The sequence below is a fragment of the Salvelinus fontinalis genome, chromosome 11 (assembly GCF_029448725.1).
Source record: "Salvelinus fontinalis isolate EN_2023a chromosome 11, ASM2944872v1, whole genome shotgun sequence".
Classification (NCBI taxonomy): domain Eukaryota; kingdom Metazoa; phylum Chordata; class Actinopteri; order Salmoniformes; family Salmonidae; genus Salvelinus; species Salvelinus fontinalis.
In genome coordinates, this window is record NC_074675.1 from 57,870,040 (window position 1) to 57,896,055 (window position 26,016).

Genomic DNA, 26,016 nt, shown 5'->3' on the forward strand with positions numbered 1-26,016 from the left:
GGTAATAGAGGGGATGGAGGTAATAGAGGGGATGGAGGTAATAGAGGGGATGGAGGTAATAGAGAGGGATGGAGGTAATAGAGGGGATGGAGGTAATAGAGGGGATGGAGGTAATAGAGGGGATGGAGGTAATGGAGGTAATAGAGGGGATGGAGGTAATAGAGGGGATGGAGGTAATAGAGGGGATGGAGGTAATGGAGGGGATGGAGGTAATAGAGGGGATGGAGGTAATGAGGGGATGGAGGTAATAGAGGGGATGGAGGTAATGGAGGAGGGGATGGAGGTAATGGAGGAGATGGAGGTAATGGAGGGGATGGAGGGGATGGAGGGATGGAGGTAATGGAGGGGATGGAGGTAATAGAGGGGATGGAGGTAATAGAGAGGGATGGAGGTAATGGAGGTAATAGAGGTAATAGAGGGGATGGAGGTAATAGAGGGGATGGAGGTGATGGAGGTAATAGAGGGGATGGAGGTAATAGAGGGGATGGAGGTAATAGAGGGGATGGAGGTAATAGAGGGGATGGAGGTAATAGAGGGGATGGAGGTAATAGAGGGGATGGAGGTAATAGAGGGAATGGAGGGGATGGAGGTAATAGAGGGGATGGAGGTAATAGAGGGGATGGAGGTAATAGAGGGGATGGAGGTAATAGAGGGGATGGAGGTAATAGAGGGGATGGAGGTAATAGAGGGGATGGAGGTAATAGAGGGGATGGAGGTAATGGAGAGGGGATGGAGGTAATAGAGGGGATGGAGGTAATAGAGGGGATGGAGGTAATGGAGGGGATGGAGGTAATAGAGGGGATGGAGGGGATGGAGGTAATAGAGGGGATGGAGGTAATAGAGGGGATGGAGGTAATAGAGGGGATGGAGGTAATAGAGGGGATGGAGGTAATGGAGGGATGGAGGTAATAGAGGGGATGGAGGTAATAGAGGGGATGGAGGTAATAGCGGGGATGGAGGTAAGAGAGGGGAGGGAGGTAATGGAGGGGATGGAGGTAATAGAGGGGATGGAGGTAATAGAGGGATGGAGGTAATGGAGGTAATAGAGGGGATGGAGGTAATGGAGGGATGGAGGTAATAGAGGGGATGGAGGTAATAGAGGGGATGGAGGTAATAGAGGGGATGGAGGTAATAGAGGGGATGGAGGTAATAGAGAGGGATGGAGGTAATAGAGGGGATGGAGGTAATAGAGGGGATGGAGGTAATAGAGGGGATGGAGGTAATAGAGGGGATGGAGGTAATAGAGGGGATGGAGGTAATGAGAGGGGATGGAGGTAATAGAGGGGATGGAGGTAATGGAGGTAATAGAGGGGATGGAGGTAATAGAGGGGTGGAGGATAGAGGGATGGAGGTAATGAGGGGATGGAGGGATGGAGGTAATAGAGGGGATGGAGGTAAGGGGTGGAGGTAATGGAGGTAATAGAGGGGATGGAGGTAATAGAGGGGATGGAGGTAATAGAGGGGATGGAGGTAATAGAGGGGATGGAGGTAATAGAGGGGATGGAGGTAGATGGAGGTAATAGAGGGGATGGAGGTAATAGGAGGTAATAGAGGGGATGGAGGGGATGGAGGTAATAGAGGGGATGGAGGTAATAGAGGGGATGGAGGTAATAGAGGGGATGGAGGTAATAGAGGGGATGGAGGTAATGGAGGGGATGGAGGTAATGAGGGGATGGAGGTAATGAGAGGGATGGAGGTAATAGAGGGGATGGAGGTAATGGAGGGATGGAGGTAATAGAGGGGATGGAGGTAATAGAGGGGATGGAGGGGATGGAGGTAATAGAGGGGATGGAGGTAATAGAGGGATGGAGGTAATAGGGATAGAGGGGATGGAGGTAATAGAGGGGATGGAGGTAATGAGAGGGGATGGAGGTAATGAGAGGGGATGGAGGTAATAGAGGGGATGGAGGTAATAGAGGGGATGGAGGTAATAGAGGGGATGGAGGTAATGGAGGGATGGAGGTAATGGAGGGGATGGAGGTAATAGAGGGGGATGGAGGTAATGGAGGGGATGGAGGTAATAGAGGGGATGGAGGTAAGGTAGAGGGGATGGAGGTAATGGAGGGGATGGAGGTAATAGAGGGGATGGAGGTAATAGAGGGGATGGAGGTAATGGAGGGGATGGAGGTAATGGAGGGGATGGAGGTAATAGAGGTGATGGAGGTAATAGAGGGGATGGAGGTAATAGAGGGGATGGAGGTAATAGAGGGGATGGAGGTAATAGAGGGGATGGAGGTAATAGAGGGGATGGAGGTAATAGAGGGGATGGAGGTAATGGAGGGGATGGAGGTAATAGAGGGGATGGAGGGGATGGAGGTAATAGAGGGGATGGAGGTAATGAGAGGGGATGGAGGTAATAGAGGGGATGGAGGTAATAGAGGGGATGGAGGTAATGGAGGGATGGAGGTAATAGAGGGGATGGAGGTAATGGAGGGGATGGAGGTAAGAGAGGGGATGGAGGTAATGGAGGGATGGAGGTAATAGAGGGGATGGAGGTAATAGAGGGATGGAGGTAATAGAGGGGATGGAGGTAATAGAGGGGATGGAGGTAATAGAGGGGATGGAGGTAATAGAGGGGATGGAGGTAATGGAGGGGATGGAGGTAATAGAGGGGATGGAGGTAATAGAGGGGATGGAGGTAATAGAGGGGATGGAGGTAATAGAGGGGATGGAGGTAATGGAGGGGATGGAGGTAATAGAGGGGATGGAGGTAATAGAGGGGATGGAGGTAATGGAGGATGGAGGGGATGGAGGTAATGGAGGGGATGGAGGTAATGGAGGGGATGGAGGTAATAGAGGGGATGGAGGTAATAGAGGGGATGGAGGTAATAGAGGGGATGGAGGTAATAGAGGATGAGGGGATGGAGGTAATAGGGGGTGGAGGTAATAGAGGGGATGGAGGTAATAGAGGTAATGGAGGGGATGGAGGTAATAGAGGGGATGGAGGTATGAGGTAATGAGGGGATGGAGGTAATAGAGGGGATGGAGGTAATAGAGGGGATGGAGGTAATAGAGGGGATGGAGGTAATAGAGGGGATGAGGTAAGGTAATAGAGGGGATGGAGGTAATAGGAGGGGATGGAGGTAATAGAGGGGATGGAGGGATGGAGGTAATAGAGGTAATAGAGGGGATGGAGGTAATAGAGGGGATGGAGGTAATGGAGGTAGATGGAGGTAATAGAGGGGATGGAGGTAATGGAGGGATGGAGGTAATGGATGGGATGGAGGTAATAGAGGGGGTGGAGGGGATGGAGGTAATGGAGGAGATGGAGGGGATGGAGGTAATAGAGGGGGTGGAGGGGTGGAGGTAATGGAGGGGATGGAGGTAATAGAGGGGATGGAGGTAATAGAGGGGATGGAGGTAATGAGGGGAGGGGATGGAGGTAATGGAGGTAATAGAGGGGATGGAGGTAATAGAGGGGATGGAGGTAATAGAGGGGATGGAGGTAATAGAGGGGATGGAGGTAATAGAGGGGATGGAGGTAATGGGGATGGAGGGGATGGAGGTAATAGAGGGGATGGAGGTAATAGAGGGGATGGAGGTAATAGAGGGGATGGAGGTAATAGAGGGGATGGAGGTAATAGAGGGGATGGAGGTAATAGAGGGGATGGAGGTAATAGAGGGGATGGAGGTAATAGAGGGGATGGAGGTAATAGAGGGGATGGAGGTAATAGAGGGGATGGAGGTAATGGAGGGGATGGAGGTAATGGAGGGGATGGAGGTAATGGAGGGGATGGAGGTAATAGGAGGGGATGGAGGTAATGGAGGGGATGGAGGTAATAGAGGGGATGGAGGTAATAGAGGGGATGGAGGTAATAGAGGGGATGGAGGTAATAGAGGGATGGAGGTAATGGAGGGGATGGAGGTAATGAGGGGATGGAGGTAATGGAGGGGATGGAGGTAATAGAGGGGATGGAGGTAATAGAGGTAATAGAGGGATGGAGGTAATAGAGGGGATGGAGGTAATAGAGGGGATGGAGGTAATAGAGGGGATGGAGGTAATGGAGGGGATGGAGGTAATAGAGGGGATGGAGGTAATAGAGGGATGGAGGTAATAGAGGGGATGGAGGTAATAGAGGGGATGGAGGTAATAGAGGGGATGGAGGTAATGGAGGGGATGGAGGTAATAGAGGGGATGGAGGTAATAGAGGGATGGAGGTAATAGAGGGGATGGAGGTAATGAGGGGATGGAGGTAATGGAGGGATGGAGGTAATAGAGGGGATGGAGGTAATGGAGGGGATGGAGGTAATAGAGGGGATGGAGGTAATAGAGGGGATGGAGGTAATAGAGGGGATGGAGGTAATAGAGGGATGGAGGTAATAGAGGGGATGGAGGTAATGGAGGGGATGGAGGTAATGGAGGGATGGAGGTAATAGAGGGGATGGAGGTAATGGAGGGGATGGAGGTAATAGAGGGGATGGAGGTAATAGAGGGGATGGAGGTAATAGAGGGGATGGAGGTAATAGAGGGGATGGAGGTAATAGAGGGGATGGAGGTAATAGAGGGGATGGAGGTAATAGAGGGGATGGAGGTAATAGAGGGGATGGAGGTAATAGAGGGGATGGAGGTAATGGAGGGGATGGAGGTAATAGAGGGGATGGAGGTAATGGAGGGATGGAGGTAATAGAGGGGATGGAGGTAATAGAGGGGATGGAGGTAATAGAGGGATGGAGGTAATAGAGGGGATGGAGGTAATAGAGGGGAGGGGATGGAGGTAATAGAGGGGATGGAGGTAATAGAGGGGATGGAGGTAATAGGAGGGGATGGAGGTAATAGAGGGGATGGAGGTAATAGAGGGATGAGGATGAGAGGGGTAATAGAGGGGATGGAGGTAATAGAGGGGATGGAGGTAATAGAGGGGATGGAGGTAATAGAGGGGATGGAGGTAATGGAGGGATGGAGGTAATGGAGGGATGGAGGTAATAGAGGGGATGGAGGTAATGGAGGTAATAGAGGGGATGGAGGTAATAGAGGGGATGAGGATGAGGTAATAGGAGGGGATGGAGGTAATAGAGGGGATGGAGGTAATGGAGGGGATGGAGGTAATAGAGGGGGTGGAGGGGATGGAGGATGGAGGAATGAGGGGATGGAGGTAATAGAGGGTGGAGGTGGAGGTAATGGAGGGGATGGAGGTAATAGAGGGGATGGAGGTAATAGAGGGGATGGAGGTAATGGAGGTAATAGAGGGGATGGAGGTAATAGAGGGGATGGAGGTAATGGAGGTAATAGAGGGGATGGAGGTAATAGAGGGGATGGAGGTAATAGAGGGGATGGAGGTAATAGAGGGGATGGAGGGGATGGAGGTAATAGAGGGGATGGAGGTAATAGAGGGGATGGAGGTAATGAGGGGATGGAGGTAATAGAGGGGATGGAGGTAATAGAGGGGATGGAGGTAATAGAGGGGATGGAGGTAATAGAGGGGATGGAGGTAATAGAGGGGATGGAGGTAATGGAGGGGATGGAGGTAATAGAGGGGATGGAGGTAATGGAGGGGATGGAGGTAATAGAGGGGATGGAGGTAATAGAGGGGATGGAGGTAATAGAGGGGATGGAGGTAATGGAGGGGATGGAGGTAATGAGGGATGGAGGTAATAGAGGGGATGGAGGTAATAGAGGGGATGGAGGTAATAGAGGGGATGGAGGTAATAGAGGGGATGGAGGTAATGAGGGATGGAGGTAATAGAGGGGATGGAGGTAATAGAGGGGATGGAGGTAATAGAGGGGATGGAGGTAATAGAGGTAATAGAGGGGATGGAGGTAATAGAGGAGGAGGGGATGGAGGTAATAGAGGGGATGGAGGTAATAGAGGGGATGGAGGTAATGAGGGGATGGAGGTAATGGAGGGATGGAGGTAATAGTGGGGATGGAGGTAATGGAGGGGATGGAGGTAATAGAGGGGATGGAGGTAATAGAGGGGATGGAGGTAATGAGAGGGGATGGAGGTAATAGAGGGGATGGAGGTAATAGAGGGGATGGAGGTAATAGAGGGGATGGAGGTAATAGAGGGGATGGAGGTAATAGAGGGGATGGAGGTAATAGAGGGGATGGAGGTAATAGAGGGATGGAGGTAATAGAGGGGATGGAGGTAATAGAGGGGATGGAGGTAATAGAGGGGATGGAGGTAATAGAGGGGATGGAGGTAATAGAGGGATGGAGGTAATGGAGGGGATGGAGGTAATAGAGGGAGGGGATGGAGGTAATAGAGGGGATGGAGGTAATAGAGGGATGGAGGTAATAGAGGGGATGGAGGTAATGAGGGATGGAGGTAATGGAGGGGATGGAGGTAATAGAGGGGATGGAGGTAATGAGAGGGATGGAGGTAATAGAGGGGATGGAGGTAATGGAGGGTGGAGGTAATAGAGGGATGGAGGTAATGAGGGGATGGAGGTAATGGAGGGATGGAGGTAATAGAGGGGATGGAGGTAATGAGGGATGGAGGTAATAGAGGGGATGGAGGTAATAGAGGGGATGGAGGTAATAGAGGGGATGGAGGTAATAGAGGGGATGGAGGTAATAGAGGGGATGGAGGTAATAGAGGGGATGGAGGTAATAGAGGGGATGGAGGTAATAGAGGGGATGGAGGTAATAGAGGGGATGGAGGTAATAGAGGGGATGGAGGTAATAGAGGGGATGGAGGTAATAGAGGGGATGGAGGTAATAGAGGGGATGGAGGTAATAGAGGGGATGGAGGTAATGGAGGGGATGGAGGTAATAGAGGGAGGGGATGGAGGTAATGGAGGGGATGGAGGTAATAGAGGGGGTGGAGGTAATAGAGGGGATGGAGGTAATAGAGGGGATGGAGGTAATGGAGGGGATGGAGGTAATAGAGGGGATGGAGGTAATAGAGGGGATGGAGGTAATAGAGGGGATGGAGGTAATGGAGGGATGGAGGTAATGGAGGGGGTGGAGGTAATAGATGGGATGGAGGTAATAGAGGTAATAGAGGGGATGGAGGTAATAGAGGGGATGGAGGTAATAGAGGGGATGGAGGTAATAGAGGGGATGGAGGTAATAGAGGGGATGGAGGTAATGGAGGTAATAGAGGGGATGGAGGTAATAGAGGGGATGGAGGTAATAGAGGGGATGGAGGTAATAGAGGGGATGGAGGTAATGAGGATGAGGATGGAGGTAATAGAGGGGGTGGAGGTAATGGAGGTAATGAGGGGATGGAGGTAATAGAGGGGATGGAGGTAATGAGGGATGGAGGGATGGAGGTAATAGAGGGGATGGAGGTAATGGAGGGGATGGAGGTAATAGAGGGGATGGAGGTAATAGAGGGGATGGAGGTAATGGAGGGGATGGAGGTAATGGAGGGAGGGGATGGAGGTAATAGAGGGGATGGAGGTAATAGAGGGGATGGAGGTAATAGAGGGGATGGAGGATGGAGGTAATAGAGGGGATGGAGGTAATAGAGGGGATGGAGGTAATAGAGGGGATGGAGGTAATAGAGGGGATGGAGGTAATAGAGGGGATGGAGGTAATAGAGGGGATGGAGGTAATAGAGGGGATGGAGGTAATAGAGGGGATGGAGGTAATAGAGGGGATGGAGGTAATAGAGGGGATGGAGGTAATAGAGGGGATGGAGGTAATGGAGGGGATGGAGGTAATAGAGGGGATGGAGGTAATGGAGGGATGGAGGTAATGAGGGGATGGAGGTAATAGAGGGGATGGAGGTAATAGAGGGGATGGAGGTAATAGAGGGGATGGAGGTAATAGAGGGATGGAGGTAATAGAGGGGATGGAGGTAATAGAGGGATGGAGGTAATAGAGGGGATGGAGGTAATGAGGGGATGGAGGTAATAGAGGGGATGGAGGTAATAGAGGGGATGGAGGTAATAGAGGGGATGGAGGTAATAGAGGGGATGGAGGTAATGGGGGATGGAGTAATGAGGGGATGGAGGTAATGGAGGGGATGGAGGTAATAGAGGGGATGGAGGTAATAGAGGGGATGGAGGTAATAGAGGGGATGGAGGTAATAGAGGGATGGAGGTAATAGAGGGGATGGAGGTAATGAGGGATGGAGGTAATGGAGGGGATGGAGGTAATAGAGGGGATGGAGGTAATAGAGGGATGGAGGTAATGGAGGGGATGGAGGTAATAGAGGGGATGGAGGTAATGGAGGGGATGGAGGTAATAGAGGGGATGGAGGTAATGGGGATGGAGGTAATAGAGGGGATGGAGGTAATAGAGGGGATGGAGGTAATAGAGGGGATGGAGGTAATAGAGGGGATGGAGGTAATGAGGGATGGAGGTAATGGAGGGGATGGAGGTAATAGAGGGGATGGAGGTAATAGAGGGGATGGAGGTAATAGAGGGGATGGAGGTAATAGAGGGGATGGAGGTAATGGAGGGATGGAGGTAATAGAGGGGATGGAGGTAATGGAGGGGATGGAGGTAATGGAGGGGATGGAGGTAATGGAGGGGATGGAGGTAATAGAGGGGATGGAGGTAATAGAGGGGATGGAGGTAATGAGGGGATGGAGGTAATAGAGGGGATGGAGGTAATGGAGGGGATGGAGGTAATAGAGGGGATGGAGGTAATAGAGGGATGGAGGTAATAGAGGGGATGGAGGTAATAGAGGGGATGGAGGTAATAGAGGGGATGGAGGTAATAGAGGGGATGGAGGTAATGGAGGGATGGAGGTAATAGAGGGGATGGAGGTAATAGAGGGATGGAGGTAATAGAGGGGATGGAGGTAATAGAGGGGATGGAGGTAATAGAGGGGATGGAGGTAATAGAGGGGATGGAGGTAATAGAGGGGATGGAGGTAATAGAGGTAATAGAGGGGATGGAGGTAATAGAGGGATGGAGGTAATAGAGGGGATGGAGGTAATAGAGGGGATGGAGGTAATGGAGGGGATGGAGGTAATAGAGGGGGTGGAGGGGATGGAGGTAATGGAGGGGATGGAGGTAATAGAGGGGATGGAGGTAATAGAGGGGATGGAGGTAATAGAGGGGATGGAGGTAATAGAGGGGATGGAGGTAATGGAGGGGATGGAGGTAATAGAGGGGATGGAGGTAATGGAGGTAATAGAGGGGATGGAGGTAATGAGAGGGGATGGAGGTAATAGAGGGGATGGAGGTAATAGAGGGATGGAGGTAATAGAGGGGATGGAGGTAATAGAGGGGATGGAGGTAATAGAGGGGATGGAGGTAATAGAGGGGATGGAGGTAATAGAGGGGATGGAGGTAATGAGGGATGGAGGTAATAGAGGGGATGGAGGTAATGGAGGGATGGAGGTAATAGAGGGGATGGAGGTAATAGAGGGGATGGAGGTAATGGAGGGGATGGAGGTAATAGAGGGATGGAGGTAATAGAGGGGATGGAGGTAATAGAGGGGATGGAGGGATGGAGGTAATAGAGGGGATGGAGGTAATGGAGGGGATGGAGGTAATAGAGGGAGGGGATGGAGGTAATGGAGGGGATGGAGGTAATAGAGGGGATGGAGGTAATAGAGGGGATGGAGGTAATAGAGGGGATGGAGGTAATGGAGGGGATGGAGGTAATAGAGGGGATGGAGGTAATAGAGGGGATGGAGGTAATAGAGGGGATGGAGGTAATAGAGGGGATGGAGGTAATAGAGGGGATGGAGGTAATAGAGGGGATGGAGGTAATGAGGGGATGGAGGTAATGGAGGGATGGAGGTAATAGAGGGGATGGAGGTAATAGAGGGGATGGAGGTAATGAGGGGATGGAGGTAATAGAGGGGATGGAGGTAATAGAGGGGATGGAGGTAATAGAGGGGATGGAGGTAATAGAGGGGATGGAGGTAATAGAGGGGATGGAGGTAATAGAGGGGATGGAGGTAATAGAGGGGATGGAGGTAATAGAGGGGATGGAGGTAATAGAGGGGATGGAGGTAATGGAGGGGATGGAGGTAATAGAGGGGATGGAGGTAATGGAGGGGATGGAGGTAATAGAGGGGATGGAGGTAATGAGGGGATGGAGGTAATGGAGGGGATGGAGGTAATAGAGGGGATGGAGGTAATAGAGGGGATGGAGGTAATAGAGGGGATGGAGGTAATAGAGGGGATGGAGGTAATAGAGGGGATGGAGGTAATAGAGGGGATGGAGGTAATGAGGGATGGAGGTAATAGAGGGGATGGAGGTAATGGAGGGGATGGAGGTAATAGAGGGGATGGAGGTAATGAGGTAGGGGATGGAGGTAATAGAGGGGATGGAGGTAATAGAGGGATGGAGGTAATGGAGGGGATGGAGGTAATGGAGGGGATGGAGGTAATAGAGGGGATGGAGGTAATAGAGGGGATGGAGGTAATGGAGGTAATAGAGGGGATGGAGGTAATAGAGGGGATGGAGGTAATAGAGGGGATGGAGGTAATAGAGGGGATGGAGGTAATGGAGGGGATGGAGGTAATAGAGGGGATGGAGGTAATAGAGGGGATGGAGGTAATGGAGGGGATGGAGGTAATGGAGGGGATGGAGGTAATAGAGGGGATGGAGGGATGGAGGTAATAGAGGGGATGGAGGTAATGAGGAGGTAATAGAGGGGATGGAGGTAATAGAGGGGATGGAGGTAATGGAGGGGATGGAGGTAATAGAGGGGATGGAGGTAATAGAGGGGATGGAGGTAATAGAGGGGATGGAGGTAATAGAGGGGATGGAGGTAATAGAGGGGATGGAGGTAATAGAGGTAATGAGGATGGAGGGATGGAGGTAATAGAGGGGATGGAGGTAATGAGGGGATGGAGGTAATAGAGGGGATGGAGGTAATGAGGTAATAGAGGGGATGGAGGTAATAGAGGGGATGGAGGTAATAGAGGGGATGGAGGTAATAGAGGGGATGGAGGTAATAGAGGGGATGGAGGTATGAGGGGATGGAGGTAATAGAGGGGATGGAGGTAATGAGGGATGGAGGTAATAGAGGGGATGGAGGTAATGGAGGTAATAGAGGGGATGGAGGTAATAGAGGGGATGGAGGTAATAGAGGGATGGAGGTAATAGAGGGATGGAGGTAATGAGGGGATGGAGGTAATGGAGGGATGGAGGTAATAGAGGGGATGGAGGTAATGGAGGGATGGAGGTAATGGAGGGGATGGAGGTAATAGAGGGGATGGAGGTAATGGAGGTAATAGAGGAGATGGAGGTAATAGAGGGGATGGAGGTAATGAGGGGATGGAGGTAATGGAGGGATGGAGGTAATAGTGGGGATGGAGGTAATAGAGGTAATAGAGTGGATGGAGGTAATGGAGGGGATGGAGGTAATAGAGGGGATGGAGGTAATAGAGGGGATGGAGGTAATAGAGGGGATGGAGGTAATGGAGGGATGGAGGTAATGGAGGGGATGGAGGTAATGAGGGGATGGAGGTAATGGAGGGATGGAGGGATGGAGGTAATAGAGGGGATGGAGGTAATAGAGGTGATGGAGGGATGGAGGTAATAGAGGGGATGGAGGTAATGGAGGGATGGAGGTAATAGAGGGGATGGAGGTAATAGAGGGGATGGAGGTAATGGAGGGATGGAGGTAATAGAGTTGATGGAGGTAATGGAGGGGATGGAGGTAAGAGAGGGGATGGAGGTAATGGAGGGGATGGAGGTAATGGAGGGGGTGGAGGTAATAGATGGGATGGAGGTAATAGAGGTAATAGAGGGGATGGAGGTAATGGAGGGATGGAGGTAATAGAGGGGATGGAGGTAATAGAGGGATGGAGGTAATAGAGGGGATGGAGGTAATAGAGGTAATAGAGGGGATGGAGGTAATAGAGGGGATGGAGGTAATAGAGGGGATGGAGGTAATAGAGGGGATGGAGGTAATAGAGGGGATGGAGGTAATAGAGGGGATGGAGGTAATAGAGGGGATGGAGGTAATAGAGGGATGGAGGTAATAGAGGGGATGGAGGTAATAGAGGGGATGGAGGTATGGAGGTAATAGAGGGGATGGAGGTAATGGAGGGGATGGAGGTAATAGAGGGGATGGAGGTAATAGAGGGGATGGAGGTAATAGAGGGGATGGAGGTAATAGAGGGGATGGAGGTAATAGAGGGGATGGAGGTAATAGAGGGGATGGAGGTAATAGAGGGGATGGAGGTGATGGAGGTAATGGAGGTAATAGAGGGGATGGAGGTAATAGAGGTAATGAGGGGATGGAGGTAATAGAGGGGATGGAGGTAATGGAGGTAATAGAGGGGATGGAGGGGATGGAGGTAATAGAGGGGATGGAGGTAATAGAGGGGATGGAGGTAATAGAGGGGATGGAGGTAATAGAGGGGATGAGGTAATGGAGGTAATAGAGGGGATGGAGGTAATGGAGGTAATAGAGGGGATGGAGGTAATGGAGGTAATAGAGGGGATGGAGGGGATGGAGGTAATGGAGGTAATAGAGGGGATGGAGGTAATAGAGGGGATGGAGGTAATAGAGGGGATGGAGGTAATAGAGGGGATGGAGGTAATGGAGGGATGGAGGTAATGGAGGGGATGGAGGTAATAGAGGGGATGGAGGGGATGGAGGTAATGGAGGGATGGAGGGGATGGAGGTAATAGAGGGGATGGAGGTAATAGAGGGGATGGAGGTAATAGAGGGGATGGAGGTAATAGAGGGGATGGAGGTAATGGAGGGATGGAGGTAATGGAGGTAATGGAGGTAATAGAGGGGATGGAGGATGAGGTAATAGAGGGGATGGAGGTAATAGAGGGGATGGAGGTAATAGAGGGGATGGAGGTAATGGAGGTAAGAGGGATGGAGGTAATGGAGGGGATGGAGGTAATAGAGGGATGGAGGTAATAGAGGGGATGGAGGTAATAGAGGGGATGGAGGTAATAGAGGGGATGGAGGTAATAGAGGGGATGGAGGTAATAGAGGGGATGGAGGTAATAGAGGGGATGGAGGTAATAGAGGGGATGGAGGTAATAGAGGGGATGGAGGTAATAGAGGGATGGAGGTAATAGAGGGGATGGAGGTAATGGAGGGGATGGAGGTAATAGAGGGGATGGAGGTAATAGAGGGGATGGAGGTAATAGAGGGGATGGAGGTAATAGAGGGGATGGAGGTAATAGAGGGGATGGAGGTAATAGAGGGGATGGAGGTAATAGAGGGGATGGAGGTAATAGAGGTAATAGAGGGGATGGAGGTAATAGAGGTAATAGAGGGGATGGAGGTAATAGGAGGTAATAGAGGGGATGGAGGTAATAGAGGGGATGGAGGTAATAGAGGTAATAGAGGGGATGGAGGGGATGGAGGTAATAGAGGGGATGGAGGTAATAGAGGGGATGGAGGTAATAGAGGGGATGGAGGTAATAGAGGGGATGAGGTAATGGAGGTAATAGAGGGGATGAGGTAATGGAGGTAATAGAGGGGAGGAGGTAATGGAGGTAATGGGGGATGGAGGGGATGGAGGTAATAGAGGTAATAGAGGGGATGGAGGTAATAGAGGGGATGAGGTAATGGAGGTAATAGAGGTAATAGAGGGGAGGAGGTAATGGAGGGATGGAGGTAATGGAGGGGATGGAGGTAATAGAGGGGGTGGAGGGGATGGAGGTAATGGAGGAGATGGAGGGGATGGAGGTAATAGAGGGGGTGGAGGGGTGGAGGTAATGGAGGGGATGGAGGTAATAGAGGGGATGGAGGTAATAGAGGGGATGGAGGTAATGGAGGTAATAGAGGGGATGGAGGTAATGGAGGTAATAGAGGGGATGGAGGTAATGGAGGTAATAGAGGGGATGGAGGTAATAGAGGGGATGGAGGTAATAGAGGGGATGGAGGTAATAGAGGGGATGGAGGTAATAGAGGGGATGGAGGTAATGGAGGGGATGGAGGGGATGGAGGTAATAGAGGGGATGGAGGTAATAGAGGGGATGGAGGTAATAGAGGGGATGGAGGTAATAGAGGGGATGGAGGTAATGGAGGGGATGGAGGTAATAGAGGGGATGGAGGTAATAGAGGGGATGGAGGTAATAGAGGGGATGGAGGTAATGGAGGGGATGGAGGTAATAGAGGGGATGGAGGTAATGGAGGGGATGGAGGTAATAGAGGTGATGGAGGTAATAGAGGGATGGAGGTAATAGAGGGGAGGGAGGTAATGAGGGGATGAGGTAATGGAGGGATGGAGGTAATAGAGGGGATGGAGGTAATGGAGGGATGGAGGTAATGGAGGGGATGGAGGTAATAGAGGGGATGGAGGTAATGGAGGGGATGGAGGTAAGAGAGGGGAGGGAGGTAATGGAGGGGATGGAGGTAATGGAGGGGGTGGAGGTAATAGATGGGATGGAGGTAATAGAGGTAATAGAGGGGATGGAGGTAATGGAGGGATGGAGGTAATAGAGGGGATGGAGGTAATAGAGGGATGGAGGTAATAGAGGGGATGGAGGTAATAGAGGTAATAGAGGGGATGGAGGTAATAGAGGGGATGGAGGTAATAGAGGGGATGGAGGTAATAGAGGGGGTGGAGGTAATAGAGGGGATGGAGGTAATAGAGGGGATGGAGGTAATAGAGGGGATGGAGGTAATAGAGGGATGGAGGTAATAGAGGGGATGGAGGTAATAGAGGGGATGGAGGTAATGGAGGTAATAGAGGGGATGGAGGTAATGGAGGGGATGGAGGTAATGGAGGGATGGAGGTAATAGAGGGGATGGAGGTAATAGAGGGGATGGAGGTAATAGAGGGATGGAGGTAATAGAGGGGATGGAGGTAATAGAGGGGATGGAGGTAATAGAGGTAATAGAGGGGATGGAGGTAATAGAGGTAATAGAGGGGATGGAGGTAATAGAGGTAATAGAGGGGATGGAGGTAATAGAGGGGATGGAGGTAATAGAGGTAATAGAGGGGATGGAGGTAATAGAGGGGATGGAGGTAATAGAGGGGATGGAGGTAATAGAGGGGATGGAGGTAATAGAGGGGATGAGGTAATGGAGGTAATAGAGGGGATGAGGTAATGGAGGTAATAGAGGGGACAGAGGTAATGGAGGTAATAGAGGGGATGGATGGGATGGAGGTAATAGAGGTAATAGAGGGGATGGAGGTAATAGAGGGGATGAGGTAATGGAGGTAATAGAGGTAATAGAGGGGACGGAGGTAATGGAGGGATGGAGGTAATGGAGGGGATGGAGGTAATAGAGGGGGTGGAGGGGATGGAGGTAATGGAGGAGATGGAGGGGATGGAGGTAATAGAGGGGGTGGAGGGGTGGAGGTAATGGAGGGGATGGAGGTAATAGAGGGGATGGAGGTAATAGAGGGGATGGAGGTAATGGAGGGGATGGAGGTAATAGAGGGGGTGGAGGTAATAGATGGGATGGAGGTAATAGAGGTAATAGAGGGGATGGAGGTAATGGAGGGATGGAGGTAATAGAGGGGAGGGAGGTAATGAGGGGATGAGGTAATGGAGTGATGGAGGTAATAGAGGGGATGGAGGTAATGGAGGGATGGAGGTAATGGAGGGGATGGAGGTAATAGAGGGGATGGAGGTAATGGAGGGGATGGAGGTAAGAGAGGGGAGGGAGGTAATGGAGGGGATGGAGGTAATGGAGGGGGTGGAGGTAATAGATGGGATGGAGGTAATAGAGGTAATAGAGGGGATGGAGGTAATGGAGGGATGGAGGTAATAGAGGGGATGGAGGTAATAGAGGGATGGAGGTAATAGAGGGGATGGAGGTAATAGAGGTAATAGAGGGGATGGAGGTAATAGAGGGGATGGAGGTAATAGAGGGGATGGAGGTAATAGAGGGGGTGGAGGTAATAGAGGGGATGGAGGTAATAGAGGGGATGGAGGTAATAGAGGGGATGGAGGTAATAGAGGGATGGAGGTAATAGAGGGGATGGAGGTAATAGAGGGGATGGAGGTAATGGAGGTAATAGAGGGGATGGAGGTAATGGAGGGGATGGAGGTAATGGAGGGATGGAGGTAATAGAGGGGATGGAGGTAATAGAGGGGATGGAGGTAATAGAGGGATGGAGGTAATAGAGGGGATGGAGGTAATAGAGGGGATGGAGGTAATAGAGGTAATAGAGGGGATGGAGGTAATAGAGGTAATAGAGGGGATGGAGGTAATAGAGGTAATAGAGGGGATGGAGGTAATAGAGGGGATGGAGGTAATAGAGGTAATAGAGGGGATGGAGGGGATGGAGGTAATAGAGGGGATGGAGGTAATAGAGGGGATGGAGGTAATAGAGGGGATGGAGGTAATAGAGGGGATGAGGTAATGGAGGTAATAGAGGGGATGAGGTAATGGAGGTAATAGAGGGGACGGAGGTAATGGAGGTAATAGAGGGGATGGAGGGGATGGAGGTAATAGAGGTAATAGAGGGGATGGAGGTAATAGAGGGGATGAGGTAATGGAGGTAATAGAGGTAATAGAGGGGACGGAGGTAATGGAGGGATGGAGGTAATGGAGGGGATGGAGGTAATAGAGGGGGTGGAGGGGATGGAGGTAATGGAGGAGATGGAGGGGATGGAGGTAATAGAGGGGGTGGAGGGGTGGAGGTAATGGAGGGGATGGAGGTAATAGAGGGGATGGAGGTAATAGAGGGGATGGAGGTAATGGAGGTAATAGAGGGGATGGAGGTAATGGAGGTAATAGAGGGGATGGAGGTAATAGAGGTAATAGAGGGGATGGAGGTAATAGAGGGGATGGAGGTAATAGAGGGGATGGAGGGGATGGAGGTAATAGAGGGGATGGAGGTAATAGAGGGGATGGAGGTAAGGGAGGGGATGGAGGGGATGGAGGTAATAGAGGGGATGGAGGTAATAGAGGGGATGGAGGTAATAGAGGGGATGGAGGTAATAGAGGGGATGGAGGTAATGGAGGGGATGGAGGTAATAGAGGGGATGGAGGTAATAGAGGGGATGGAGGTAATAGAGGGGATGGAGGTAATGGAGGGGATGGAGGTAATAGAGGGGATGGAGGTAATGGAGGGGATGGAGGTAATAGAGGTGATGGAGGTAATAGAGGGATGGAGGTAATAGAGGGGAGGGAGGTAATGAGGGGATGAGGTAATGGAGGGATGGAGGTAATAGAGGGGATGGAGGTAATGGAGGGATGGAGGTAATGGAGGGGATGGAGGTAATAGAGGGGGTGGAGGGGATGGAGGTAATAGAGGAGATGGAGGTAATAGAGGGATGGAGGTAATAGAGGGGATGGAGGTAATGGAGGGGATGGAGGTAATGGAGGGGATGGAGGTAATGAGGGGATGGAGGTAATGGAGGGATGGAGGTAATAGAGGGGATGGAGGTAATGGAGGTAATAGAGGGGATGGAGGTAATAGAGGGGATGGAGGTAATAGAGGGGATGGAGGTAATAGAGGGGATGGAGGTAATGGAGGGGATGGAGGTAATAGAGGGGATGGAGGTAATAGAGGGGATGGAGGTAATAGAGGGGATGGAGGTAATGGAGGGGATGGAGGTAATAGAGGGGATGGAGGTAATGGAGGGGATGGAGGTAATAGAGGAGATGGAGGTAATAGAGGGATGGAGGTAATAGAGGGGAGGGAGGTAATGAGGGGATGGAGGTAATGGAGGGATGGAGGTAATAGAGTGGATGGAGGTAATGGAGGGATGGAGGTAATGGAGGGGATGGAGGTAATAGAGGGGGTGGAGGGGATGGAGGTAATAGAGGAGATGGAGGTAATAGAGGGATGGAGGTAATAGAGGGGATGGAGGTAATGAGGGGATGGAGGTAATGGAGAGATGGAGGTAATGGAGGGGATGGAAGTAATGGAGGGGATGGAGGTAATGAGGGGATGGAGGTAATGGAGGGATGGAGGTAATAGAGGGGATGGAGGTAATGGAGGGATTGAGGTAATAGAGGGGATGGAGGTAATAGAGGGGATGGAGGTAATAGAGGGGATGGAGGTAATAGAGGGATGGAGGTAATAGAGGGGATGGAGGTAATAGAGGGATGGAGGTAATAGAGGGATGGAGGTAATAGAGGGGATGGAGGTAATAGAGGGGATGGAGGTATTAGAGGGGATGGAGGTAATGGAGGTAATAGAGGTAATAGAGGAGATGGAGGTAATAGAGGGGATGGAGGTAATAGAGGGGATGGAGGTAATAGAGGGGATGGAGGGATGGAGGTAATGGAGGGGATGGAGGTAATAGAGGGGGTGGAGGGGATGGAGGTAATGGAGGGGATGGAGGGGATGGAGGTAATAGAGGGGGTGGAGGGGGTGGAGGTAATGGAGGGGATGGAGGTAATAGAGGGGATGGAGGTAATAGAGGGGATGGAGGTAATAGAGGGGATGGAGGTAATAGAGGGGATGGAGGTAATGGAGGTAATAGAGGTAATAGAGGGGATGGAGGTAATGGAGGTAATAGAGGGGATGGAGGTAATAGAGGGATGGAGGTAATAGAGGGGGTGGAGGGGATGGAGGTAATAGAGGAGATGGAGGTAATAGAGGGATGGAGGTAATAGAGGGGATGGAGGTAATGAGGGGATGGAGGTAATGGAGGGATGGAGGTAATAGAGGGGATGGAGGTAATGGACGGATGGAGGTAATGGAGGGGATGGAGGTAATGAGGGGATGGAGGTAATGGAGGGATGGAGGTAATGGAGGGGATGGAGGTAATGGAGGGATGGAGGTAATAGAGGGGATGGAGGTAATGGACGGATGGAGGTAATGGAGGGGATGGAGGTAATGAGGGGATGGAGGTAATGGAGGGATGGAGGTAATGGAGGGGATGGAGGTAATGGAGGGATGGAGGTAATGGAGGGGATGGAGGTAATGAGGGGATGGAGGTAATGGAGGGATGGAGGTAATAGAGGGGATGGAGGTAATGGAGGGATGGAGGTAATGGAGGTAATGGAGGGGATGGAGGTAATGGAGGGGATGGAGGTAATAGAGGTGATGGAGGTAATGGAGGGAATGGAGGTAATGGAGGGGATGGAGGTAATAGAGGAGATGGAGGTAATAGAGGGATGGAGGTAATAGAGGGGATGGAGGTAATGAGGGGATGGAGGTAATGGAGGGATGGAGGTAATAGAGGGGATGGAGGTAATGAGGGGATGGAGGTAATGGAGGGATGGAGGTAATGGAGGGATGGAGGTAATAGAGGGGATGGAGGTAATGAGGGGATGGAGGTACTGGAGGGATGGAGGTAATAGAGGGGATGGAGGTAATGGAGGGGATGGAGGGATGGAGGTAATAGAGGGGATGGAGGTAATGGAGGGGATGGAGGTAATAGAGGTAATAGAGGGGATGGAGGTAATGGAGGTAATAGAGGGGATGGAGGTAATAGAGGGATGGAGGTAATAGAGGGGGTGGAGGGGATGGAGGTAATAGAGGAGATGGAGGTAATAGAGGGATGGAGGTAATAGAGGGGATGGAGGTAATGAGGGGATGGAGGTAATGGAGGGATGGAGGTAATAGAGGGGATGGAGGTAATGGACGGATGGAGGTAATGGAGGGGATGGAGGTAATGAGGGGATGGAGGTAATGGAGGGATGGAGGTAATGGAGGGGATGGAGGTAATGGAGGGATGGAGGTAATGGAGGGGATGGAGGTAATGAGGGGATGGAGGTAATGGAGGGATGGAGGTAATAGAGGGGATGGAGGTAATGGAGGGATGGAGGTAATGGAGGTAATGGAGGGGATGGAGGTAATGGAGGGGATGGAGGTAATAGAGGTGATGGAGGTAATAGAGGTGATGGAGGTAATGGAGGGAATGGAGGTAATGGAGGGGATGGAGGTAATAGAGGAGATGGAGGTAATAGAGGGATGGAGGTAATAGAGGGGATGGAGGTAATGAGGGGATGGAGGTAATGGAGGGATGGAGGTAATAGAGGGGATGGAGGTAATGAGGGGATGGAGGTAATGGAGGGATGGAGGTAATGGAGGGATGGAGGTAATAGAGGGGATGGAGGTAATGAGGGGATGGAGGTACTGGAGGGATGGAGGTAATAGAGGGGATGGAGGTAATGGAGGGGATGGAGGGATGGAGGTAATAGAGGGGATGGAGGTAATGGAGGGGATGGAGGTAATAGAGGAGATGAGGTAATAGAGGGATGGAGATAATAGAGGGGATGGAGGTAATGAGGGGATGGAGGTAATGGAGGGATGGAGGTAATAGAGGGGATGGAGGTAATGGAGGGATGGAGGTAATAGAGGGGATGGAGGTAATGAGGGGATGGAGGTAATGGAGGGATGGAGGTAATAGAGGGGATGGAGGTAATGGAGGGGATGGAGGGATGGAGGTAATAGTGGGGATGGAGGTAATAGAGGGGATGAGGTAATGGAGGGATGGAGGTAATAGAGGGGATGGAGGTAATAGAGGGGATGGAGGTAATAGAGGGGATGGAGGTAATGAGGGGATGGAGGTAATGGAGGTAATGGAGGGATGAAGGTAATGGAGGTAATGGAGGGATGGAGGTAATGGAGGGATGGAGGTAATAGAGGGGATGGAGGTAATAGAGGGGATGGAGGAAATAGAGGGGATGGAGGTAATAGAGGTAATGGAGGTAATAGAGGGGATGGAGGTAATAGAGGTAATGGAGGTAATGGAGGGGATGGAGGTAATAGAGGGGATGGAGGTAATGGAGGGATGGAGGTAATGGAGGGGATGGAGGTAATAGAGGGGATGGAGGTAATAGAGGGGATGGAGGTAATAGAGGGGATGGAGGTAATAGAGGTAATAGAGGGGATGGAGGTAATGGAGGGGATGGAGGTAATAGAGGGAATGTAGGTAACAGAGGGATGGAGGTAATAGAGGGGGTGGAGGTAATAGAGGTAATGGAGGTAATAGAGGGGATGGAGGTAATAGAGGTAATGGAGGGGATGGAGGTAATAGAGGTAATAGAGGGGATGGAGGTAATGGAGGGGATGGAGGTAATGGAGGTAATAGAGGGGATGGAGGTAATAGAGGGGATGGAGGTAATGGAGGGGGTGGAGGTAAGAGGTAATGGAGGTAATAGATGTAATGGAGGTAATGGAGGGGGTGGAGGTAATAGAGGTAATGGAGGTAATAGAGGGGATGGAGGTAATAGAGGTAATGGAGGTAATGGAGGGGATGGAGGTAATAGAGGTAATAGAGGGGATGGAGGTAATAGAGGGGATGGAGGTAAGAGGGGATGGAGGTAATGGAGGGGGTGGAGGTAATAGAGGTAATGGAGGTAATAGAGGTAATGGAGGTAATAGAGGGGATGGAGGTAATAGAGGGGATGGAGGTAATAGAGGTAATGGAGGTAATAGAGGGGATGGAGGTAATAGAGGTAATGGAGGTAATGGAGGTAATAGAGGGGATGGAGGGGATGGAGGTAATGGAGGGGATGGAGGTAATAGAGGTAATAGAGGGGATGGAGGTAATGGAGGTAATGGAGGTAATAGAGGGGATGGAGGTAATAGAGGGGATGGAGGTAATGGAGGGGGTGGAGGTAATAGAGGGGATGGAGGGATGGAGGTAATAGAGGGGATGGAGGTAATAGAGGGGATGGAGGGATGGAGGTAATAGAGGGGATGGAGGTAATAGAGGGGATGAGGTAATGGAGGGATGGAGGTAATAGAGGGGATGGAGGTAATGAGGGGATGGAGGTAATGAGGGGATGGAGGTAATGGAGGTAATGGAGGGATTTAGGTAATGGAGGTAATGGAGGGATGGAGGTAATGGAGGGATGGAGGTAATAGAGGGGATGGAGGTAATAGAGGGGATGGAGGAAATAGAGGGGATGGAGGTAATAGAGGTAATGGAGGTAATAGAGGGGATGGAGGTAATAGAGGTAATGGAGGTAATGGAGGGGATGGAGGTAATAGAGGGGATGGAGGTAATGGAGGGATGGAGGTAATGGAGGGGATGGAGGTAATAGAGGGGATGGAGGTAATAGAGGGGATGGAGGTAATAGAGGGGATGGAGGTATTAGAGGTAATAGAAGGGATGGAGGTAATGGAGGTAATGGAGGTAATAGGGGGGATGGAGGTAATAGAGGGGATGGAGGTAATGGAGGGGGTGGAGGTAATAGAGGGGATGGAGGGATGGAGGTAATAGAGGGGATGGAGGTAATAGAGGGGATGGAGGGATGGAGGTAATAGAGGGGATGGAGGTAATAGAGGGGATGGAGGGATGGAGGTAATAGAGGGGATGGAGGTAATAGAGGGGATGGAGGTAATAGAGGGGATGGAGGTAATAGAGGGGATGGAGGTAATAGAGGGGATGGAGGTAATAGAGGGGATGGAGGTAATAGAGGGGATGGAGGTAATGGAGGGGATGGAGGTAATAGAGGGGATGGAGGTAATAGAGGGGATGGAGGTAATAGAGGTAATGGAGGGGATGGAGGTAATAGAGGTAATAGAGGGGATGGAGGTAATGGAGGGGATGGAGGTAATGGAGGTAAGAGGGGATGGAGGTAATAGAGGGGATGGAGGTAATGGAGGGGGTGGAGGTAAGAGGTAATGGAGGTAATAGAGGTAATGGAGGTAATGGGGGGTGGAGGTAATAGAGGTAATGGAGGTAAGAGGGGATGGAGGTAATAGAGGTAATGGAGGTAATGGAGGGGATGGAGGTAATAGAGGTAATAGAGGGGATGGAGGTAATAGAGGGGATGGAGGTAAGAGGGGATGGAGGTAATGGAGGGGGTGGAGGTAATAGAGGTAATGGAGGTAATAGAGGTAGTGGAGGTAATAGAGGGGATGGAGGTAATAGAGGTAATGGAGGTAATGGAGGTAATATAGGGGATGGAGGGAATGGAGGGGATGGAGGTAATAGAGGTAATAGAGGGGATGGAGGTAATGGAGGTAATAGAGGGGATGGAGGTAATAGAGGGGATGGAGGTAATGGAGGGGGTGGAGGTAATGGAGGGGGTGGAGGTAATAGAGGGGATGGAGGGATGGAGGTAATAGAGGGGATGGAGGTAATAGAGGGGATGGAGGGATGGAGGTAATAGAGGGGATGGAGGTAATAGAGGGGATGGAGGTAATAGAGGGGATGGAGGTATTAGAGGTAATAGAAGGGATGGAGGTAATGGAGGTAATGGAGGTAATAGAGGGGATGGAGGTAATGGAGGGGGTGGAGGTAATAGAGGGGATGGAGGGATGGAGGTAATAGAGGGGATGGAGGTAATAGAGGGGATGGAGGGGACGGAGGTAATGGAGGTAATGGAGGTAATAGAGGGGATGGAGGTAAAGGAGAGGATGGAGGGGATGGAGGTATTAGAGGGGATGGAGGTAATAGAGGGGATGGAGGTAATAGAGGGGATGGAGGTAATAGAGGGATGAGGGGACGGAGGTAATGGAGGTAATGGAGGGGATGGAGGTAATGGAGGGGATGGAGGTAATAGAGGTAATGGAGGGATGGAGGTAATAGAGGGGATGGTGGTAATGGAGGGATGGAGGTAATGGAGGGGATGGAGGTAATAGAGGGGATGGAGGGGACGGAGGTAATGGAGGTAATGGAGGGGATGGAGGTAATGGAGGGGATGGAGGTAATAGAGGGGATGGAGGTAATAGAGGGATGGAGGTAATGGAGGGGATGGAGGTAATGGAGGGATGGAGGTAATGGAGGGGATGGAGGTAATAGAGGGGATGGAGGGGATGGAGGTAATGGAGGGGATGGAGCTAATGGAGGGGATGGAGGTAATAGAGGGGATGGAGGTAATAGAGTGGATGGAGGTAATAGAGGGGATGGAGGTAATGGAGGGGATGGAGGTAATAGAGGTAATGGAGGGGATGGAGGTAATGGAGGGGATGGAGGTAATAGAGGGGATGGAGGTAATAGAGGGGATGGAGGTAATAGAGGGGATGGAGGTAATAGAGGGGATGGAGGTAATAGAGAAAATGGAGGTAATAGAGGGGATGGAGGTAATAGAGGGGATGGAGGTAATGGAGGGGATGGAGGTAATGGAGGGATCGAGGTAATAGAGGGGATGGAGGTAATGGAGGGGATGGAGGTAATAGAGGGGATGGAGGTAATGGAGGGGATGGAGGTAATAGAGGGGATGGAGGTAATAGAGGGGATGAGGCAATAGAGGGGATGGAGGCAATAGAGGGTATGGAGGTAATAGAGGGGATGGAGGTAATGGAGGGATGGAGGGGATGGAGGTAATAGAGGTAACGGAGGGGATGGAGGTAATGGAGGGGATGGAGGTAATAGAGGGGATGGAGGTAATAGAGGGATGGAGGTAATGGAGGGGATGGAGGTAATAGAGGGGATGGAGGTAATAGAGGGGATGGAGGTAATAGAGGGGATGGAGGTAATAGAGGGGATGGAGGTAATAGAGGGGATGGAGGTAATAGAGGGGATGGAGGTAATGGAGGGGATGGAGGTAATAGAGCTAATGGAGGGGATGGAGGTAATAGAGGGGATGGAGGTAATAGAGTGGATGGAGGTAATAGAGGGGATGGAGGTAATGGAGGGGATGGAGGTAATAGAGGTAATAGAGGTAATAGAGCTAATGGAGGGGATGGAGGTAATAGAGGGGATGGAGGTAATAGAGTGGATGGAGGTAATAGAGGGGATGGAGGTAATGGAGGGGATGGAGGTAATAGAGGTAATGGAGGGGATGGAGGTAATGGAGGGGATGGAGGTAATAGAGGTAATTGAGCGGATGGAGGGGAAGGAGGTAATAGAGGGGATGGAGGTAATAGAGGGGATGGAGGTAATAGAGGGGATGGAGGTAATAGAGAAAATGGAGGTAATAGAGGGGATGGAGGTAATAGAGGGGATGGAGGTAATGGAGGGGATGGAGGTAATGGAGGGATGGAGGTAATAGAGGGGATGGAGGTAATGGAGGGGATGGAGGTAATAGAGGGGATGGAGGTAATAGAGGGGATGGAGGTAATGGAGGGGATGGAGGTAATAGAGGTAATGGAGGGTATGGAGGGGATGGAGGTAATAGAGGGGATGGAGGTAATAGAGGGGATGGAGGTAATAGAGGGGATGGAGGTAATGGAGGGATGGAGGTAATAGAGGGGATGGAGGTAATGGAGGGATGGAGGGGATGGAGGTAATAGAGGTAATGGAGGGGATGGAGGTAATGGAGGTAATGGAGGGGATGGAGGTAATAGAGGGGATGAGGTAATAGAGGTAATGGAGGGGATGGAGGTAATAGAGGGGATGGAGGTAATAGAGGGGATGGAGGTAATGGAGGGGATGGAGGTAATAGAGGGGACAATAACAACTACTCCACAGATAACTACTCTACCGATAACTACTCCACAGATAACTACTCTACAGATAACTACTCCACAGATAACTACTCTACAGATAACTACTCCACAGATAACTACTCCACAGATAACTACTCCACAGATAACTACTCCACAGATAACTACTCTACCGATAACTACTCCACAGATAACTACTCCACAGATAACTACTCTACAGATAACTACTCCACAGATAACTACTCCACAGATAACTACTCCACAGATAACTACTCCACAGATAACTACTCTACAGATAACTACTCTACCGATAACTACTCCACAGATAACTACTCCACAGATAACTACTCTACAGATAACTACTCCACAGATAACTACTCCACAGATAACTACTCCACAGATAACTACTCCACAGATAACTACTCCACAGATATGTCTCTTTTGCAACTTGTAGATAAAATCTTTACAGCCCTTAACAATTAATACGCTCTTGGCACCTTTTTAGATTTATCCAAAGCGTTTTAAACGTTTAATCATTAAATATTACTTTCTAAATTGCATTATTACGTTTTTTATGATTAAACAAATAATTGCTTATAGTTATGTTTATGAGAGAGAACAATTTGTTTATACAAATGGCTTGGCATCTACCAGGGCCAAGACAACTGGACCGTTGTTATTCCTAATATATATCAATAACCTGACTGCTGGGTCTTCTACCATACTAATCTATATCAATAACCTGACTGCTGGGTCTTCTACCATACTAATCTATATCAATAACCTGACTGCTGGGTCTTCTACCATACTAATCTATATCAATAACCTGACTGCTGGGTCTTCTACCATACTAATCTATATCAATAACCTGACTGCTGGGTCTTCTACCATACTAATCTATATCAATAACCTTACTGCTGGGTCTTCTACCATACTAATCTATATCAATAACCTGACTTCTGGGTCTTCTACCATACTA

General features: G+C 50.3%; 1 protein-coding gene across 1 annotated transcript in view; it reads left to right on the top strand.

Annotated features, from left to right (window-relative positions):
* The window catches only part of LOC129864763 (FRAS1-related extracellular matrix protein 2-like), a 90,511-nt gene that overhangs the window by 35,992 nt on the left and 28,503 nt on the right, over positions 1 to 26,016 (top strand). The window lies entirely within an intron of this gene.